Here is a 22,948-nt window from a genome sequence, read left to right on the forward strand (position 1 = left end):
AAGATAATGCCCACCTGCACTCGATGAGAGTTTCTATGGCTTGCCTTCCTGGTTGCCAAACTTGATCATGGGCTGCTATGTCGGCGGATCTGTCCCCAACTGCGAACGTTTGGAGTGTTATGGCAGGGCCTTCCAACAACTTCGGGATTTGGTCGATGTAACGCTCCTATTGGGCAGAATTTGGCACGGTATCCGCCAGGAGGAAGTCCAATAACTCTGTCAATCAATGACAAGCCGAACAACTGTGCGTATAAGAGCCAGAGCTGCTCCAAAGTGTTATTGACTTGCTCAGTTTGTGAATTTCTTTCTCTAGAACAAATAATCAAACTTTTCTGAAGTTGCAATTATTTGTTTGCCTGTACTTGAACATCACTTGTACGATTTCCGTCCCACAGGGATAATTCCATCGTTTTGTTTTCTTGTCTTATAGTGTATATGTTCCAAACTAATGTTTCATAGTATCACTACAAAACATAACGATATACTTGAAGGAAAAATGAAAGAACGTTAGTAATATTCTGGTTCTTCAGTGCTTTATTGTCAGATTACTGTGAGACAACTCGGATGTGGTATTAAAAAGATAATAACTGTCAAAGGTGCTCAAGGACATCTCCAAAATTTTCCTAGACTTAAATTGCGAAACAGAAAAATCTGGATTATCTCCTATCTCATCAAATACAGTGGAACGTCAGGTCTTAAATGGCTACACAGGATAATTGAAATGGCCTGGGAGTCGGGACACGTTCCATCAGACTGGACAAAAGCAGTAATCACACCAATCTTTAAACATGGAAACAGAAAAGATTGTAACATCTACAGAGGTATCTCTTTAATCAGCGTTGTGGGTAAAATCTTCTCAGGTATTGTTGAAAGGAAAGTGCGAGTATTAGTTGAGGACTAACTGGATGAAAATCAGTGTGGGTTTAGGCCTCTTAGAGGTTGTCAGGACCAGATCTTTTGCTTACGGCAAATAATGGAGAAGTGTTATGAGTGGAACAGGGAACTGTATCTATGCTTTATAGATCTACAAAAGGCATATGACCGGGTTCCTAGGAGGAAGTTATTGTCTGTTCCACGAGATTATGGAATAGGAGGCAAACGTTTGCAAGCAATTAAAGGTCTTTCATGGATAGTCAGGTAGCAGTTAGAGTTGACGGTAAATTGAGTTCATGGTTCAGAGTAGTTTCAGGGGTAAGACAAGGCTGCAACCTGTCGCCACTGTTGTTCATATTATTTATGGATCATATGTTGAAAACAATAGACTGGCTGGGTGAGATTAAAATATGTGAACACAAAATAAGCAGTCTTGCATATGCGGATGACTTAGTTGTGATGGCAGATTCGATTGAAAGTTTACAAAGTAATATTTCAGAGCTAGATCAGAAATGTAAGGACTATGGTATGAAGAGTAGCATCTCCAAAACGAAAGTAATGTCAGTGGGAAAGAAATATAAACGGATTGATTGCCTAATAGGAGGAAAAAGTTAGAACAGGTGCACGGTTTCAAGTCCTTAGGATGCATGTTCTCACAGGATGGCAACATAGTGAAAGAACTGGAAGCGAGGTGTAGCAAAGCTAATGCACTGAGCGCTCAGCTACGATCTACTCTGTTCAGCAAGAAGGAAATCAGTACCAAGACTAAGTTATCTGTGCACCGTTCAATCTTTCGACCAACTTTGTTGTATGGGAGCGAAAGCTGGGTGGATTCAGGTTTCCTTATCAACAAGGTTGAGGTTACGGATATGAAAGTAGCTAGGATGATTCCAGGTACTAGTAGATGGGAACAATGGCAGGAGGGTGTCCACAATGAGGAACTCAAAGAAAAACTGGGAATGAACTCTATAGATGTAGCAGTCAGGATGAACAGGCTTAGATGGTGGGGTCATGTTACACGCATGGGAGAAGCAAGGTTACCCAAGAGACTCATGGGTTCAGCAGTAGAGGGTAGGAAGAGTCAGGGCAGACCAAGGAGAAAGTACCTGGATTCGGTTAAGAAAGATTTTGAAGTAATAGGTTTAACATCAGAAGAGGCACAAATGTTAGCACTGAATAGGGGATAAGGGGGCTATGCTCCAGACTGAACGCTGAAAGGCATAATCAGTCTTAAATGATGATGATGATGATGATCTCCTATCTCAAATGCTTGAAATTCCTGTTCTTTGCTATTTATTGGATTCACAGGATATTAGGGTCTACGCAGGTCCTCATTGCAAGAAAGATGAAACTATTCTTCATAAATCGTTATACCAAGCAAAAACAGAAATGTGATTCAGATGTCAGAGGGCCATTTTTGCTTACTATTGATATAAGTAAAATGGGATGCTCCATGTGACTTTTCACATATACATATAGCAATGCTCAAACACCAAAAAACTATAGTGAAATGTAGTGCAGCCTACGTGAACATAGTAAAGGACACACTGCTTTCGTTTAAACTATCAGCGACAAATCATTTAGACAGTAAAAAAATGTGAAATACCTAGGAGTATACACCGGAAGCGACCTATAGTTGAACGACAGCATTAAACAAGGTGTAGAAGAAGCAGGCGCCTCACTGAGAGTCATTGGAAAAATCCTAAGGAAATGTTCATCCTCGAAAAGCGTAACTCACAAAACGTTCATTCTACCTATTCTTGACCATTTTTCGTAAATCTGATACCCTTACCAGCTGCGATTAATACAGAAGTAAAAAAAGAGTTACGGGTTCTCTCACTGGTTCGTTTAGGAAGCGCTCATACAACGTCAGTTGGCACGCTGTACAAGAGAGTTGTTGCCCTCCAGGGAAGTTTCTGTTGAAATTCCGACATAAGAGGTTCCAAAAAGAAGCAGACCGTGTGGAACGTCCTCCTACATATATTTGGCAAAATGGCTACGAAAAGAAAATCAAACAAAGGTACTCCTTATTGCCACCAACCATTTGCTAATGGAACATGAAATGCGGGAAGTAGTATCTGGCACACACCGCAAGGTAGCTTTAGAGTATGTATTAAGAAAATATGATAACTGTACAGTTTGCGTGAAATGTATCAAAAATTGTCATTTCCAGAAGGTTAATTTTGCAGAAGATAGATAGAACTGCTTGAAAATGGCACATAGCACGCGGTGAAGAATGTTTGATGATGCTAAAGAAAATGTAGGAGACCTGTTAACTCGAATGGACAATATATGAGTTAAGGATAAATAAAGACGGAAGCGGTGTAAGACATGCGAAACGGGAAACACGCAGCAGCCGAAGAAGCGACTAAATTTTTTCGTGTAGGAAGGCAAGTCACATAATATGACGGAAGCGAGATACACTCATGCTCGTAAGTTAAGGATAACTGCGGAATGTGGTAGCACACTACGTGGAACTACACAAAACTGGCGCTAATAGCATAGGCACATACGGAACACACATGACAAAGATCTGTAAGTCCACGGTATTGGTGATAAGTTGAGAAAACCGTCCGCCTGAAAACGCGGACATACTATTGCAAAATGATGTCCCGATACACCTGACCTGTTACAGCTCCTCTGTCTAAGACATACTATGGTGTACGTGCATCAATCATTATCCCACCCTACATCATCAAACCACGACCTCCATACAGGTCCCTTTCAGGGACATTAAGGACTTGGTACCTGGTTCCTGGTTCACGTAAGATGGAAACCAGGCGAAAATCACTGTTCAGACTATAACTGGACTCGTCCATGAACATAACTTGGGACCACTGTTCCAATGACCATGTACTGTGTTCTTGACACCAGGCTTTACGGGCTCTCCTGTGACCAGGGGTCAGTGGAATGCACCTCTCATGTCTCTGGGTGAATAAACCATGTCTGTTCAGTCGTCTGTAGATTGTGTGTCCGGAGACACCTGTTCCAGTGGCTGCGGTAAGGTCCCGAGCAGAGCTACCTTCAATAATCCTTGGCCGTCTGTGGGCACTGATGGTAAGATATCGGTGTTCTTGTGATGTTGTATACTGTGGACGTCCCGTACTGTAGCGACTGAACACGTTTCCTGTCTGCTGGAATCGTTGCCATAATCTTGAGATTACACTTCGTGGCACACGGAGGGCCCGTGCTACAAACTGCTGTTTTTCACCAGCCTCCAGTCGCCCTAGTATTCTACCCCTCATAACGTCATCAATATGTGATCTTTGAGCCATTTTCAACACACAGTCACCATTAGCACGTCTAAAAACGTCTTCACACTTACTCGCTGCACCGTACTTTGACATGCACCAACACAACTCTGCGTATGTGGACTGCTGCCAGTGCCACCGTGCGACGACCGCATGTCAAATGCACCGCATGGTCATACCCCGAGGTGATTTTAAACCCGAAAACCGCCCACCAGAGCGTTGTTTCACCGTGAATCGGCAGTATCCTTCATTTACGAGCATGAGTGAAGATGTCAGTATCAAACTGACGCTGGCGAAGCAAACTCCCTTCAGCAGCATAATTCTGTTTGATTTTGGCATAAAGCTGGGGTAGAAGTTCCTTGAAACGTGCACCTGGTGGACAGCGTCCAATGTTAGTGAAGCTTTGACTGTATGGGAACTGGAGAAGAAACTGGGAGAAAATTTCAGTTGCTTCTATTTTTGAAACTCTCACATTGTTTTTGTCTCAGTAATTAAGCCATAATCGTCGCAGGACTGCGAACGTATTATTCCACTTTTAAACTGTCAAGTGCACGTTGGATTTTTCTTTATTCTTCCTTCCACTACAACGTAGAACTTCGGGCCGGGCAGCAATTGGTACCTCACCTGTTAAAAGGTAAAAGAAAGGGCTGACTATACATTCTTCTGTTTTATGGAGCTTAAACTTTATAAGTAATGTAGGCGCTGATATATTTACTTATAGCGCACATTCCGGGTAGGCACAATGTTTATTGCTTGCTGTGTATAAATGAGGAATGTCGGGCAAGTTTCTCTTTTTTCTTTTCATCTTGTTATCTCTGAGGCAGGAAGTAATCAGCAGAGACACGAGCCAGCGACGGAGGTGTTGCGATAACAGCGCTTTGTTTATGCTCTTGGTGAAACCGTAATTTGCTAGGACACATTATTCACTGACGTGTAGCAATCAGTACCTGTATCCGGCGAACAACCACAGAGGGCAAGAAGGCAAGTTCAGAATAATTTATTTTACCAATCGATGGGTACCTGTGCTACAAGGCTTGTGATAATTATTCCCCGACTTGATAGATCACACTAACAACGAGGAAAACTTCTCCAAATCAGTTTTGACCAACTCTACGTCAACAATTTTACCCCATTGGGTTTCAGTATACACAGATTTGTGTAATAACGGAACATTCCTCTCTACTCAGGATGCCGAAAGATCAGTGTGGTGACCAAAATATTCTGAGCCAAGAATTTGTTCTCATTTTTCAAGGAAGTCTCCAAACCTATGAGTTACTTGAATAGATAAGCTTAAAGTCCTCCTGCGGCTATAATAATATCACCAACAGCAAATAAAGGCTTTTGTAGAGACGCGGGTGCGTTACGCAAATGTGCATCCTAAATTTGAAACAATAACGCATGGTCTCGTCAGCATATTCATCATCATCACTATCCGGCATTTGACATCCACTGCTGAGAAAGGCTTCCTTTAGAGTTTTCCACGCACTTTGGTCATCAAGTACATAGATCCATAATCAACAATTCGGTTACACGATAAACAACACAGATCCAATGTGTGTCAGTTCAATTACAAGGTGACACTGGTTGAACTATTTGAAATAAATTGGTCATAACTTCTGAACGGTTTGCGTTAGGACGACCAAACAGCACGGTTGGCCGCGGAGCATGAAGGGGTTAGTTTGGTTTGCTTTAGCGACGAAGCCCACTTGCATTTGGGTGGGTTCGTCAACTACCAAAATTGGCGCATTTGGGTTACCGAGAATCCGCATTTCGCTATCGAGAAGTCTCTTCACCTTCAACGAGTGACTGTGAGGTGTGCAATGTCCAGTCACGGAATATTCGGTGCAATATTCCTTGGTAACACGGTGACTACAGAACGCTACGCGAAGGTTTCGGAAGATGATTTCATCCTCTTCTTATCCAAAGTGACTCTGATTTCGAGAAGATGTGGTTCACACAAGACGAAGCTCGACCCCGCCGAAGCAGGAGAGTGTTTGGTGCCCGGGAAGAACACTGGGGGCCGCATTCTGGCTCTGGGGTGCCCAGGCGACACTGGCATTGGCCTCGATTGGCCTCCATATTCTCCGGATCTGAAGACATCCGACTCCTTTTTGTGAGGCCAAAGAGAAGGTGTCCAGTAGTAACTCCAAAACCATATCTGAGTTGAAACAACTATTCAGGAGGTCATCGACAGTATAGATGTTCCGATCCTTCTGAGGGTCTTGCAGAATTCTACTCCACATTATCGCCAATGATGGCAAGCATATCGAACATGTCATAAACTAAATCCGAATATATGTAGTAACGTTTACATGTTGAATAAAGTGTGCACAGTCCGTAGTTCGTAATTAATTTACGTTTTCTTTCATAGAGTTCAGTAATTGTCACCATGTAAATACCTAGGGATTACAAATACGATCAATTTAAATTGAAACGACCACATAGCTAATGTTGTGGGGAAGACGACAAAAGACGGCGATTTTTTGGCAGAAAGAAGATGCAACAGCTTTGCTAGAGAGACTGCCTACATTATACTTGTCCGTCGTCATCTAGAGTACTGCTACGCTGCATGGGCCCTTGACCAAAGAGGACTGACGGAGGACACTGATATGGTCCGGATACGGCACTCGTGTTGTGGTGGCTATCATTAAAACAAAGGAGATTTTCATTGCGGCGAGAACCTTTCATGAAATGTCCCTGTCAGTCATCAACTTTTTCTTCCGAATACGATAATATTTTGTTGACGTCCACCTACATAGGGAGAAATGATCGTCGTAATAAAATAAGGTAAACGAGAACTCGGCACTGAAAGATTTTAGTGTTTGTATTTCCCACGCGCCGTTCGGGAGTCTTCTGAAGGCGGTTCGGTGAACATTCTGCCAGGAACTTAATTGATAAATGCAGTGTAAGTATGAAAATATTGATATAAGTTTAGATACTGGTACATGTTTCATGGCGTTAACTACTCACCTTCCATTAGGTGGCCAATTCGTACTTTTCTTATCTCTTGGGATCGACGAATGAAATTCGTTTGTTTGATGAAATACAGTACATTTCATTCAGTCATAGCTTTTCCGAAGTGAGATGTGGCATCATACCCAGATAATATGGTATTAGTCTATTTCTTTATTAATTCAATTTTTACATTTCCTTATCCGTTTTCTATTTAGTCTTTTCAGGCGAAAGTGTAAACGAATAAAATACAAAATGAAAAGACGGTAATATAACTTAATATTTTTTCTTTTAATAAGCTTTCATCGCATTAAAATCTCTTGTTTCTTTTAACGTGTCTTGTCCTCATTTGTCAATGTCTTCAAATATTCGTAGACTTCTTTTACCTCTTCTCCAAAATGTGAGCACGCTAATGATTTTCAAACCTTGAAGATGACTGCAGCAACTATATAAATTTGAAGAGGTTGAAACAGTCGGCCAACCAGTTGCAAACCAAAGGTTTATTTACCCCTTGACCTAGGTTTCGATATTAAAAGTATCTCCTCCAAAAAATTCAGATGGTTCAAACAGCTCTGAGCACTATGGGACTTAACATCTGAGGTAATCAGTCCCCTAGACTTAGAACTACTTCAGCCTAACTAACCTAACGACAGTACACACATCCATGCCCGAGGCAGGATCCGAACCTTCGACAGTTGCAGCAGCGCGGTTCCGGACTCACCTAGAACCGCTTGGCCACAAAGGCCACCTATCTCCTTCACATAGTGGTAAATTACACTACCATGTGATGTAACAAGGACCCCTCATTCTGAAGAAGATAGTTTTAGAAATATCTAAACTTAGATGAAGAGGTAAAGAAACCTTTAATTTGCAACTGATTGGCTGATTGTTTCATTTTTTCAATACGTTTATCTCTCCTGATATTCCTTCAGTATCCTTAGTGTATTTTCCAGTTCGCTTCTCAGAAACAATGTGCTACAGCGTAAAGTAAAGCGCCCGACGATAGTCGGGACTATAGAGCGGAGAGGACTGTGACAAGACGTCAGCTACTTGCACGCTGACCGACCCCTTTCCAGGACGACAACGCGACAGCAGCGGTCCCTATATGAAGCGGACGTAAGCGCAGCGATCGACTGGTCGCGATCCAGTCGTAGACCGCGAGTCCTATAGCAGCATCGACACTGGTTACTTCTCTTGTATACTCTACACTACTGGACATTAAAATTGATACACCAAGAAGAAATGTAGATGATAGACGGGTATGCATGGGACACATATATTATACTACAACTGAGATGTGATAACATCATGATAGTCGCATCCGTGTTTGGCGACATCGCGGTGAACACACATTGCAAGCATGTTTTCATCGCCACACTGGCGTATCATCCAGCGTGATGGTATGGGGTGTCATTGGTTACACATCTCGGTCACCTCTTGTTCACATTGATGGCACTTTGAACAGTGGACGTTACATTTAAGATGTGTTACGACCCGTGGCTCTACCCTTCATTCGATCCCTGCGAAAACCTACATTTCAGCGGGATAATGCACGACCGCATGCTGCAGGTCCTGTACGGGCCTTCCTGGATACAGAAAATGTTTGTCTGCTGCCCTGGTCAGCACATTCTCCAGATGTCTCACCAACTGAAATCGTCTGGTCAATGGTAGCCGAGCAACTGGGTCGTCACAATAGGTCAGTCACTACTCTTAATGAACTGTGGTTTCGTGTTAAATCTCCATGGGAAACTGTACCTGTACACGCCATCCAAGCTCTGTTTGACTCAATGCCCAGGCGTATCAAGGCCGTTATTATGGCCAGAGGTGGTTGCTCTAGGTACTGATTTCTCAGGATCTATGCACCCAAATTGCGTGAAAATGTAATCACATGTCAGGCCTAGTATAATATATTTGTCCAATGGATTCCCGTTTATCATCTTCATTTCTTCTTGGTGTAGTAATTCTAATGGCCAGTAGTGTATTTGCTCCTAAATCGCCGAACGCCGCGTACACACCTTCTGTTGATTCTCTCGCTGGTACGAAATCGTCGGTTTCGTGGTGGAGCTGTCGCGTAGACGCATCCGTTCCTGGGGGCATCAGCATCACTTAGGTGATTACTGCACGCTAAAAATTGTTCTGCAGTTTCCTGGAAACCCGGCTACAGGCGCGAGTCGAGTCACGACACACTTCTTACGATGTACGCAGAGAAACTAAAGATCTTGCTCAGCGTGCGTGGCTAATTTGTCGGATTCGCACATAAAACGAAGAAAATCACGACTTGTTCCTGCTTACGTACCGCGCATGTGCAACATTGCTTTTAGTCACGACCGACAGCGAGAAGAGGACGCCGACACGACGAGGGCACCTTACGGTGTTCTAGTTCCCTGTACCTCTGCCTTCACGGGGCTCTCCTCTTAATTTATTTTAGTCGCGCTGTGCTGCAGACCTGTTTCCCCACGGAAGCGCCGTTCAGCTCCGTCCCTCCCACAGGTCGTGAAAGCGGCGGCCCTGCCCTCTTTGCCGCCGTGTCCTGCGACTGACGTGCAGTCTGTCTCACGACTTGGGCGGTCCGCCCGTCCTGTCAACCAGTGATGCCCACCTGGGCCGCTCGTCACTCCCAGCTGTCTGAAGCGTGGCAAATGTACGACCTGGGAGCGGCGCGGGCCATTGTTTCCTGCGCTGCCTTTACGGATCACTGGGCTGCGTCTTGAATATTCCGTGCAATCCTTTTGCCTACGACGAGCATACGAATGGAGATGACATCAGAACAAAAACCTGACACGGAGCAATTACGTCCTCCAGCCCTTCAGCAGGTATTTCACTCTCGTCAAGGACTTTCACTGCCACTGTACTACAATGCTTGTAGAGCCATTAGGGAATGTTCAAAATTTCGCTGAAACTGCGTTCCGTGAAGTCAGTATTTAAATAATGTTAATAGATATCTCGGACAGGGTTTTTAGTTAAAATTCCACTGCTCTGTCTCTAGTACTTTTGGAGACTTAATTACTTCCGCTTTGTAAATAGGGTTTAAAAATCCTTTTGTTTTCCTACTAAAATATTTTCTTTCTCTAAGACTGCTAGTCACAGGCAACGGCCTTGCCGCAGTGGATACACCGATTCCCATGAGATCACCGAAGTTAAGCCCTGTCGGGCATGAACGGGACTTGGATGGGTGACCATCCAGGCCGACATGCGCTGTTGCCATTTTTCGGGGTGCACTCAGCCTCGTGATGCCAATTTAGGAGCTACTCGACCGAATAGCAGTGGCTTCTGTCAAGAATACCATCTTACGACCAGGAGACCGGTATGCTGTCCACATGCTCCTCCTACCCGCATCCTCCACGGAGGATGATACAGCGGTCGGATGGTCCCAGTAGCCCACTCGTGGCCTGAAGAAAGTGCTTAAAACTGCTAATCATACAGCTATATAGCTATGAAATTTGTACTGCCGTTTGCTTACACTGAATGAATCATAACAATAATAAGAAAACCTGGGAAAAAAAGTTCTTAGTTGGTCACCTCTCAAACTAAATTTTTTGGCTGGTAAATTTTGTGGTAAAATTAGTTTCTTACTTTCAGCAATAACAGCTGCAGAGGTAGAACTGCCTAAGTTCTGCCAATCGCGGTAAATCAGTTCTTACTGTCTCCAGAATGAGATTTTCACTCTGCAGCGGAGTGTGCGCTGATATGAAACTTCCTGGCAGATTAAAACTGTGTGCCGGACCGAGACTCGAACTCGGGACCTTTGCCTTTCGCGGGCAAGTGCACTAGAATCTGAGCTACCAAAGCAGGAAGTTTCATATTAGCTGCAGAGTGAAAATCTCATTCTGGAAACATCCCCCAGGCTATGGCTAAGCCATGTCTCCTCAATATCCTTTCTTTCAGGAGTGCTAGTTCTGCAAGGTTCGCAGGAGAGCTTCTGTAAAGTTTGGAAGTCAGGAGATGAGGTACTGGCAGAAGTAAAGCTATGAGGACGGGGCGTGAGTCGTGCTTGGGTAGCTCAGATGGTAGAGCACTTGCCCGCGAAAGGCCAAGTTTCCGAGTTCGAGTCTCGGTCCGGCACACAGTTTTAATCTGTCAGGAAGTTTCAGTTCTTACTGTACAGCCGTTTCTTTGTGATGGATCTGCAGTCAGAATAGGATTGAGTGTTGACAGTCGGGAGTTGTCGTGTAACAAAACTCCACAAGTTTTCCACCGAATTTGTTGTGTAAGAAAGTTTGTTTGAGAGGCAACCAAACGAAAAGGATTTTTTTCCCAGGTTCTGTTATTATTTTTGTGATTGCTATGGTGTAATAAAACGGCACAAAAATTGTACAGTTGTAGGGCTATCAGTTTTTGTGATCGAATACATTTTAGTCAGAAAAACAGTACTTTTTTTAGTCTTGTTTACAAGGGGGAAAACGTTCTTATCTCCTAAAGTACTGAAGCTAGAGTAGTGAAATTTTAGCTGACTATCCATAGTTAAGATGTCTAATAACATAATGCAAAACGTTCAGTAAACTGCTGTTTCTTTTGGACGCGTGTTGGTTAAACGAAATTTAGACCCGACCCTAAAATTCCTGCAAGCACTGTACATGAGAATACAACAGATATTCTCAATAAATCTGGCCCCACCCTCTTTATATACCTACTCGCCAAATGTTCATTAACTGCCGATGGATATCTCATTCGCCATAGTTTGAGCGTACTTAACCAAATCATCCCACTGAATGAAACAGCAGGGGCCGTGGGAGTGGGCAGTGGCAAGTGCTTGTGATTTTGCACGACAAAATTTCAATCAGTGATGAACAGAAAGCAAATCTGTACGTTACACCTCGTTGTAAGAGTGATAACACCCTGGTTGGTCACAACAATTTGATCTCAATGTATACGCTGACGCAAAAAATCCGTAGTTCATAGGCGTGTTTCTGCATCTGACAGATGGTACATGATGGCCACGAGAATGTAAGGTCGTAAGAAGACCTATTCAAGAAACTGACATCTGACACCTGTACAACGCAATGCTAGACCATTTGCATGCTTGCATTCAACATTCCAGCACTTATTAGTGGAAGACATAAAATGTGAAAATGAGTTTGTGATCATCCTAGCACTTACTCCGATTATTGATGCATCAGTATATAACCTTTGCGATTGCCTGTCTTGCTCTTACATTAACCTGTGATGTTGCAGTGTTAATCACTGAAATATGTTAACTCGGTAAATGCTATCCTAAAATTTCATTGCTCTACTTTAATTATATTTTAGCGTAACGATTTTTTTTGTCAGTGTATAAGGAATTGAATTCCGTCAGGGTTTGTCTTACAGCAAGACAGCAACCTGCCCTTGTCAGAACTACGCGAAGTCTCTAGGGGTTCATAAAACTTTCAAAAACATGGAATTGTCACCCCAGTCCCCGGATTGTAAACTAATCGAGCTACTATGGATTTAATGACTAGAGGACAAATGCAAGGATGTAGAGGGGTATATCACTAAGGGTCAGATAGATACTGCCTACAGGAAAATTGGAGAGACCTTTCGAGAAAAGAGAACCACTTCTATGAATATCAGGAGCTGAGATGGAAATCCAGTTCTAAGCAAAGAAAGAAATGCAGAAAGGTGGAAGGAGTATATAGAGGGTCTATACAAGGGCGATGCTCTTGAGGACAATATAATGGAAATGGAAGAGAATGTAGATGAAGATGAAATGGGAGATATGATAACTGCGTGAAGAGTTTGACGAAGCACTGAAAGACCTAAGTCGAAACAAGGGCCCGGGAATAGACAATATCCCATTAGATATACTGACAGCCTTGGGAGAGCCAGCCACGACAAACCTATACCTTCTGGTGACCAAGATGTATGAGACAGGCGAAATACCCTCAGACTTCAAGAAGAATATCATAATTCTAATCCCAAAGAAGGCAGGTGTTGACAGATGTGAAAATATCCGAACTATCAGTTTAATAAGTCACAGCTGCAAAATACTAACGCGAATTCTTTACAGACGAATGGAAAAACTGGTAGAAGCCGACCACCAGAAAGATCAGCTTGGATTCCGTAGAAATGTTGGAACACGTGAGGCAGTACTGACCCTACGACGTATCTTAGAAAATAATTTAAGGAAAGGGAAACCTACGTTTCTAGCATTTGTAGACTTAGAGAAAGCTTTTGACAATGTTGACTGGAATACCCTCTTTCAAACTGTGAAGGTGGCAGGGGTAAAATACAGGGAGCGAAAGGCTATTTACAATTTGTACAGAAACCAGATGGCAGTTACAAGAGTCGAGGGGCATGAAAGGTTAGCTGTGGTTGGGAAGGGAGTGAGATAGGATTGTAGACTATCTCAGATGTTATTCAATTTGTATATTGAGCAAGCAGTAAAGGAAACAAAAGAAAAGTATGGACTAGAAATTAAAATCCATGGAGAGGAGATTAAAACTTTGAGCTTCACCGATGACCCTGTTATTCTTTCAGATACAGCAAAGGAGCTGGAAGAGCAGCTGAACCGAATGGACAGTGTCTTGAAAGGAGAATATAGGATGAACAATAACAAAGGCAAAACGAGAATATTTGAATGTAGTCGAATTAAATCGGGTGATGCTGAGGGTATTAGATTAGGAAATGAGACGATTAAAGTAGTAAATGAGTTTTGCTATTTGGGAAGCAAAATAACTAATGATGGTCGAAGTAGAGAGGATATACAATGCAGACTGGCAATGGAAAGAAAGCGTTTCCGTAGAAGAGAAATTTGTTAACGACGAATATAGATTTGAGTGTGGGGAAGTCTTTTCTGAAAATATTTGTATGGAGCGTAGCCATGTATGGAAGTGAAACGTGGACGGTAAATAGTTTAGACAAAAAGATAATGGAAGCTTTCGAAATGTGATGCTACAGAAGAATGCTGAAGAGTAGATGGGTAGATCACATAACTAATGATGCGGTATTGAATAGAATTGGGGAGAAGTGAAATTTGTGGCACAACTTGAGTAGAAGAGGGGATCGGTTGGTAGGACCTATTCTGAGGCATGAAGCGATCACCAATTTAGTATTGGAGTGCAGCGCGGAGGGTAAAAGTCGTAGAGGGAAACCAAGAGATGAATACACTAAACAGATTCAGAAGGATGTAGGTGCAGTAGGTACTGCGAGGTGAAGAAGCTTGCACAGGTTAGAGTAGCATGGAGAGCTGCATCAAACCAGTCCCTGGACTGAAGACCACAACAAAATTGAATTAATTGGAGAATAGGATCCGAAAACGGGGAATCGTAAGTTGGAAGCACTTGTGGGAGGTCATGCAGTGACAATGGAAACTAATTCCAACTGAAACCATGGCAAAAGAGGCCCATCGTATGCCGGGAGTATGCAAGGCGTTAACTGAAGCAATGGGTGGCTATTATGAGTAATCTAAATCTGAATATTTGCATTCACCAGTGTGTCGTTTGAGCTTAATAACCACTTAGACATGAATGAAATATAATTTTATATGCATTTCCTTGGCATTGCTCGTAAACAGCTGGTATTACTAAACTTATGGACGGCAGTGTACCTCCAGATGTACCGCGGTCAACCATTCGACTTCAGTGACGGCCGTGGTTACGCATGCAACATGTCAGGAAGAGCCGCTGGTGTCCACAAGACAACTCCGGGCAGCTGTACCTGGCCGCCGTCGTAACCAAGTCCTTCGCGCACCATCACTTGCAGCTCAAGTACACACTGCCCTGTACGGCTTGGCCACTGGTCAGTCCAAGACTCCGGCCTGAGTGTAAGTGAGCCCAAGACTCCCTGCTGCCGTTCGTGGTGCACCATCTAGGGTCGGAGTGGTGGTGGCAGCAGCGCCACAAACACCGCCGGCCGTGCCCTCTATTCCAGCGCCAGCGCGAAAGCAGCGCTGGCGCGGTGGCTAGGCGGACAGGAAACAAGACGTGCCGTAAAAGATTTACAGGACAAGCCGAAGCGGGAGGTCAAACTAACTCACTTTTGACAACTTGTTTCACATAAAACAAGAAGTTTTAATTACTATTTATCAATTAAAACATTGATAAAGACATATTAATAATTTCCATAATATTTTACTTAGAAGAAACCTACTTACAGTCTTCTAATCCTCTGATCATACGAAAGAGTTTGATGCACTTCATGATAACAGACAGTTAGATTTATTTTGGTACTATTGTATTAAATTTTGCTATTGGCGGTGAGTGAGTACACACGTTGTACACACGTTGGTATATCAAGAATTCTGGCTACTTGACTTTCTTTCTTTCTTTTCGTTTGCTTGCGCCGTTTTCCCGCAATGACGCAGGTCGGCACGGTTAATCGGATTTGGCAAGGTTAATTTTTAAGGGGTGGCCGAATGCCCTTCCTGCCACCACCCCGTATGCCCCCGAGACGGAATTAGTGTACCCCAACTGTCTGTGTCTAGTGTAATCCATGGAATAGTGCGAATGTGTTCAGATGTCTGTGAGCCGTGTAACTGAGGCGGGACGTGGGGTGGAGAACAGCCCGGTATTCACCTAGTGGGATGTGGAAAACCGCCTAAAAACAACATCCAGACTGGCCGGCACGCTGGCCCTCGTCGTTAATCCGCCAGGTGGATTCGATCCGGGGACAGCACACCTACCCGAGTCCAGGAAGCGGTCTCAGCTAACCTGTCGGTAAGTCTGGCTACTTGATTAAACCCTCGTAAAATTAATGATTGAAGTTCGTAGTGATTCGCGGTTCTCGCCAATCTAAGGTTGTCAGAATAGGATGTAAAACAGGGCATTTTACAGTTATTTTGTATGTTGACATACTATTGGAGACCTTATAATTTTAATTAACTAGTGCCTAAACTATAAATTATGACTTCCTTTGGATAAAATATGATTCAGTAAAATTTACGATGGTTTAGTAACAATGTAGGATTTCGCCCTTTTAGCGTTCAAGGGTTAAAGGAGTCGTCATGGACACATCGACACATTATAGTTCTCACTGGTATTTCGTCAGGTCTCCACAAATACCCTACCAACTGTAACGTTCACATAGCCTTCTTCAGCATATATACTATTTCAGTGTCATGAATTACGTCATAGTTGGACGGTCACGTGACCGCCTGCTAGCATATGATGGCTCTACACAACCTCCAGCTTCCCAAAGTGTCAAGTGTGCTCTTTTAAGGCGATTCTAATACTGTGTGCTCTGAACTTACGAAAGGTGTCCCTGAAATGTTACGGCAATCATAGAGGGATTCTAGAGAGCGTCTTGAGGAAAAAATCGAGAACAGGAAAATGTGCCCAGTAATGTCACCCAATGACGCTACATAGCGTCGAACTTATAGGCGCCGGCCCCTGCAACTAGGCAACCCCTTGTACTGCAAACGTGACTTTGTACGCTGAAGGACCGTGAGTGGAACGTCTTCCATGGTTGTGTATTATTCAGTGAGCCACGTCAGCAGTGGAGAAGGTGGTGCTAACTGCTGTGTAGGAAGGCCTTGTCTCATGTGAATACAATGCGCTGTTGCCCCGACAGATAACGATTTCGGATACAGTTTTTGCTTGCTCCTAGAACCTTTTAAAATCTACAATGTTTTTGGTATACAGGATAAAAATAAACTGAAGATGAAATCCTGTGCCAGAAATCATCAGCCCCCCAAGGCAACACACTATTTCATTCATAGGAGAATAGGTCTACAGCTAACACCATCTTCTCCATAGATGAACCTGACAATCAGTCGTTATCACTGGATGACAAGCAACACTGCGAGACGTTCCGTTTTCTGTCTGTCAACGTACAAGTCATTTTTGCTGCTGAAGGGGTGGCATAGTGACATGAGCCGACTCCCGTGCCTTACACGCTCTGCAGCGTCGTTCTATGATGTTTCCGAACACGATCCACGACTTGTTCCTCAAGACACCCCTTAAACCTTTCGAATTTTTCGTAGTAATGTTTCCTGAAAGTTTGGCCATACCTTTTTGTAACATCCTGTATACTACTGAGTCATGGATCTATAGTTTGCATTCATGTGCCCACAACAGGAAACACATACATTAAATGCTTTTTAATGTTATCACATTGATATTGCAACTACTTCATGTTTTATTCACAATTGTTCTTACACTTGTATGGAAAACACTAAAAGCGTGTCTTTCAATACTGTTTTGTCACACGTGTTTTTCCTGGTTAACTGTGACTATAATTACTTTGTAAACCTGTCAGTTGTAGCAATTTATGGGGACATGAATTTAGAATGATTACAAGACTCAATCATTGGCAAAGCAGGTGACAGACTTCACTTATTTGATGTGGTATTGGAAAAGTGCAATAAGTTAACAATGGAGTTTGTTTACGAAACACTTACGACATCCATCCTAGAATATAGCTAATATTCCTAACATACAAGTATGCTAAAAGCGACTAGTAAGGGATGCTGAACATATACAAAGAATAGTGTGAATGGTCACAGGTTTTCTGGATTCACAAAATTGTGTAAAAGGTATGCTGAAAACCAGAACTAGGAGACACCAGGAGATACATATCAACTGTTCTTCAAAAGCTTATAGTGGTTCATTGAATCACTTTTGGGAGGAATCTGGGAATATGCTGTAACCTCCAACATACTGATCCCGTAAGGTTTGTAAAAACAAAATTAGACTAATTACAATGGGAATAGAAGCATTTCTTCTTCTTCCCATGGTGCGCACATGTAGGGAAAAGGGAGAAACCGTAATACATGAAAGATCCAGTGGAAAGTACCCTCTTCCATGCACTTCATAGTGGTTTGCAAAGTATGGGTCAGATGTCTTGAAAGAATTTACTGTAAAAGAGGTCTAATGAAAATGTCAAATTGATGGATACTGTCTTGCTCAGACTGGATGTTAATAGCAATTAACATACACATTAAAGGCAATACAACAAAATAATTCACAGGTGTATGGGCGAACTTTACATGTTCAATGGACACAATATTCTGCCAACTGACCATGCTGACATCACAGTGCACCTAATATGACAATGTAGTTGGTCACCATATATATTGGGCATGTTTATCAAACTCAGCAACAAATTTTGAATGTGTACTTATGGATCACCAATTGAGTATTGGAGGGAAGCGTGGAGGCTAAAAATTGTAGAGGGAGACCAAGAGATGAATACACTAAGCATATTCAGTAGGATGTAGGTTGCAGTAGTTACTCGGAGATGAAGAGGCTTGCAAAAGATGGAGTAGCATGGAGAGCTGCATCAAACCAGTCTTAGGATTGAAGACCACAACAACACCAACCACAACAACACCAACCACAACAACAACTTATGGATGAGCTGTAGTACTCCTTTACTGCATTGAAATGAGTGCAAACCCTTATTTCGACTGCTCCAACTCGTCAGAAGGTGACATTTACTACACTGAAGAGCCTAATATCGTGTAGGTCCCCTGCAAGCACACAGAAGTGCCGTAACACGATGTGCATGGACTCTACCAGTGTTTGAAGCAGTGCTGGAGGGAAATGACGCCATAAATTCTGCAGGGCTGTCTATAAATCTGTAAGAGTATGACGGGGTGGATATCTCCTCTGGACAGCACTTTGCAAGACACCCCAGATATGCTCAATGTTCATTGTCTGGAGAGTTTGTTGGGCAGAGGAAGTGTTTCAACTTAGGAAAGTATTCCTGCAGTCACTGTCGGAATTCTGGACGTGTGGGGTGTCGCTTCGTTCTGCTGAAATTGCGAAAGTCCGTCAGAATGCACAATGGACATGAATGGACGCAAGTGATCAGACAGGATGCTTACGTACTTCTCACTTGTCAGAGTCGTATCTTGACGTATGAGGAGTCCCATATACTCGAACTGCACTCGCGCCACATCATTGCCGGGCGGAGTCGCCGAGCGGTTGTAGGCGCTACAGTCTGGCACCGCGCGACCGCTACGGTCGCAGGTTCGAATGCTGCCTCGGGCATGGATGTGTGTCCTTAGGTTAGTTAGGTTTAAGTAGTTCTAAGTTCTATGGGACTGATTGCCTGAGAAGTTAAGTCCCATAGTGCTCAAAGATATTTGAACCTTTTGAACCCACATCATTACAAGTCTCCACTAGCTGAGATATTCCCGTGCTGACATGCAGGGTCCATGAATTCATGAGATTGTCTCCATACCCTTAAACGTCCATCTGCTCGATTCAATTTAAAACAAGAGTCGTCCTACAAGACAACATGTTTTCATTCATGTCGGTCTTGACGGGCCCAAGCGAGGCGTAAAGTTTTGTGTCGGGTTGTCATCAAGGGTACACGAGGGGCCCTTCTGCTCCGAAAGCCCATATCGATAATGTTTCATTGAATGGTTCGCACGATGACACTTGTTGATGACCCAACACTGAAATCTGCAGCAATTTTCGAAAGCGTCGCGTTGAATGACTCTCTTACGTCATCTTTGGTCCCGCTCTTGCAGGATCTTTTTCCGGCCGCAGCGATGTCGGAGATTCGATATATTACCGGATTCCTTGTATTTACGGTACACTCGTGAAATGGTCTTACGCGAAAATCCCCACTTCATCGCTGCCTCAGAGACGCTGTGTCCCATTACTCGTGCACCGCCTGTAACATCACGTTCAAACTCACTTGAATCTTGATAACCTGCCGTTGTAGCTGCAGTGACCGATCTAACAACTGCGCCAGACACTTGTTGTCTTATATAGGCGATGCCGACCGCAGCGCCGTATTCTGTCTCTTTATGTACCCTTGTATTTGAAAACGCATGACTATACCAGTTTCTTTTGCGCTTCAGTGTGAATTCTGTTTACAAGCCAGAAAAAGGGAACGAAGCAGATGACTGTTTTTTCCTGCGGTACCACCTAAAAGTACATTCCAAAAGTGCTCCCGCTCTGCTGCCTTTGGAAAACTCTGGTATTAACGATGAACGTTTTAAATAATTGCTGTGAACCAAGATAGGATTGTAGTCACAAACGATCGCTTGGAATTGTTCAAATATTCTTTGCAAGGCTATATGTTATCTGATTGCAAACAAATTATGGTCTGAAAGTTGCTCAACCTCTATAATTTGGTTGCATTATTCTATTATATTTACATCTTTTTTTTTTATAAATGTGCACTTCCACACTGAACTTATCATTCAATTACTATTTTCATATTGTTGCATTAACCAAAAGTACTTTCACCGACAATGCTCTCTCACAAACTGCTAATCTTATGTATTCTGTAGGTCACCCAAGGAGCATGGGTAAGTCGGTAAGTGATCTTTACACTTTTTGCGAATGTTCAGTTTGATCCCCTATGGACGACAGTGATTCACTTCGTGGCCCGTGGTGGCAGTGTGGTTCTAGGCGCTACAGTCTGGAACCGAGTGACTGTTACGGTCGCCGGTTCGAATCCTGCCTCGGGCATGGATCTGTGTGATGTCCTTAGGTTAGTTAGGTTTAAGTAGTTCTTAGTTCTAGGCGACTGATGACCTCAGAAGTTAAGTCGCATAGTGCTTAGAGTCATTTCAATCATTTTTTCTTCGTAGCCAGTGCATCCGAACAGTGGTCGTAAAGAGATCGTAACCGAGACGAAACAGTGACGCGTATAGCCGTCTTGCAATGACAATCGGTTACGAATGAGACAGGAATAGTTGCTTTCAGCAAACGCAGGTCCATTCCAACCAGTCTCCGAGCGAACACTGCGGAGGGGACTGCTTGTAATCGATATTTGGGGACGAGTACTTCTCAAAAACTCAGTATCAGATAAACCTGCATTCGTTCAACAGGCACAGACAGAAACTCGGTAATAGGTATCATCAGAAGAGTCGGGATTCTGCCTCCTTCCAAGTTGTGCAAACCGTCGAGTGCACCGACTGCCCAATGAGGTCTTCAACAAGCGCTGTATGTAGAGTACTATTGGGCCTAAAAGTGGTTCTGTGATATTTTGGGGGTATTTCCATACTGTGACCCAACTCACTTAGTCATGTTAATGAGAGCACAAACCAGGATGTTTATTTCAATATTCTCGACGTCGAGGTGCTGCCGTTTCTTCTAGATCTTCTTGACAAGTATTCTGTAGAAACTTGCATCTTGCAAGATGACAACATCCTTGGTCACAGGACTGGACGTGTTCCCTCCTGGCTTGACGAACTTTCAGGCATGAATCGCACCTCGACAAGTTCTATAAATCGCCAGATCATGGTCACACAGGAAAGGTCTGTGGCTCTTTGCAATAGCAGATGAAATATAGAAATAACATTCGCCGCAAGTTGGTAGCTCCGCGGGATCTAATCATCAGTGATTGCCTTAAGCAGCGTGTGGTATACCTATCCTCTTCGTATCGAGCCGGGCGAGAAGCACTATTACTCATGAATCTGCGTGGCGTATCTTGGGTGTGACTAACATTGTTCCCGGGGTTGTCGGTGTTCTGCTTGTAGTACGCGGACGTCAATACTCCGAGGCCCCCCATAGGAGGCCAGATCGGTCAGTCTGATCACGGACTCGTCGAGCTGAGTCAGCTGCTCATCCCACGCCTACGTGAGCAGCTCTGGATTTCCACGCGAGCCCGCCGCGCACCTGTGCTGTACAACACCGCCGCTGCTCGGCTACGCACAAAGGCAACGGCCGCGAGCATTCCTTTCCTCTCGACGTGAGTCAGTGGCCCGCCCAGCCAGGGAGCCTCCACTCCTGTCAGCGGGAAACACCTTGCGGTCTGCGGCTGGACGCGACATCCACTCACTGGCTTCCCTGGTGACACAGGGCTGACGGTGGCAGTCGCAGCCAGCGACTGCCAACTGCTGCTCTCTGGGCGTAACTCTTCTTTCTGCATCACGTGGTCATAAATGTTTTGTTTAGTCTGTTTTATTATTGTTTGACTTTCATTCTAATATGACTCTAATACTGCACAACGCAGTTTCGTAAAGTTTCAATATATTATTTAGCGTATGGCTAATACAGACATGTCATGAAATTAAATTACATACATATATGTACATATTGACACACAAGAAACTTAAGTTTGTCTTTGCAACTGAATATCCAGTCTTTCAATCCAGCGCACTGCATCTGGAGTTGCTAGAAGGAAGTCCTCTTTGGCACCGTGATAGGCTCGAATCCTGCATTCACTGACAATGTGGTGAACAGTCTGGCACGGAGCCCCGCAGTCACAGGCTGGATCAGGCAGCTTCTTCCACTTATAGAGAGCATCCCTGCCTCGCCCATGGCCGGTACGGATTCTGTTGAGAGTACTCCAGGTCTTGCGTGGTAGGTCGAATCCACTTGGAAGTTAAGCACCTGAGAAGATGTTATGCAGGTGCACATCTGTCACTGCATCCCACCGACATTTCCATTCTTCAAAAGGTTTGAAATCCTTAGCAACCATGTCAGCAGCATCCAACAGAGTTGGATGGCGTGATTTCAGTCTCTTGCGATTTAAAAGTGGCAGTTCGCCATGCACGGGTAGGTTAGAATTCCTGGAGATCTTGTGGAATTCTCTCATAAGGGCAGCGCATCTGTGTAGATCAGGAGGCATTATACCGGTTAACAGTGGAAGCCAATAAACTGGAGTAGATCTGATTGCGCCAGATTTATGCGCATTGTCGTATTCAGCTGGGTATCAACAAGCCTTGTATGATGACTGTTCGTCTAAATAGGTGCACAGTACTCAGCACTTGAGTACACCAAGCCCAGAGCTGAAGATCGCAGGGTGGTTGCTGAAGATCCCCAGCATAGCTTATGGAGGATGTTGTTTCGAGTCTTCAACTTTTGAGCTAAGTTAAGAAGGTGTTGTTTGAAGGATAGAGTACGATCTAGGATGACACCATGATATTTTGGGTTTCAATACAAAACACATAAAACAGATGAAATTGCATACGATTTAAAAATTTGATACTGTAATTTAACACGCGTATTGCACGGGTGATGTGCACTCAATCTGACATCTCTCACCTA

At 43.7% G+C, this 22,948-nt stretch overlaps 1 pseudogene; it reads left to right on the forward strand.

Moving 5' to 3' along the window:
• Positions 1–10,162: 10,162 nt before the first annotated feature.
• Positions 10,163–10,280, forward strand: LOC126285538 (5S ribosomal RNA; annotated as a pseudogene).
• The last annotated feature ends 12,668 nt before the right edge of the window (positions 10,281–22,948 follow it).

Source organism: Schistocerca gregaria, chromosome 8 (genome assembly GCF_023897955.1).
Source record: "Schistocerca gregaria isolate iqSchGreg1 chromosome 8, iqSchGreg1.2, whole genome shotgun sequence".
Lineage (NCBI taxonomy): Eukaryota > Metazoa > Arthropoda > Insecta > Orthoptera > Acrididae > Schistocerca > Schistocerca gregaria.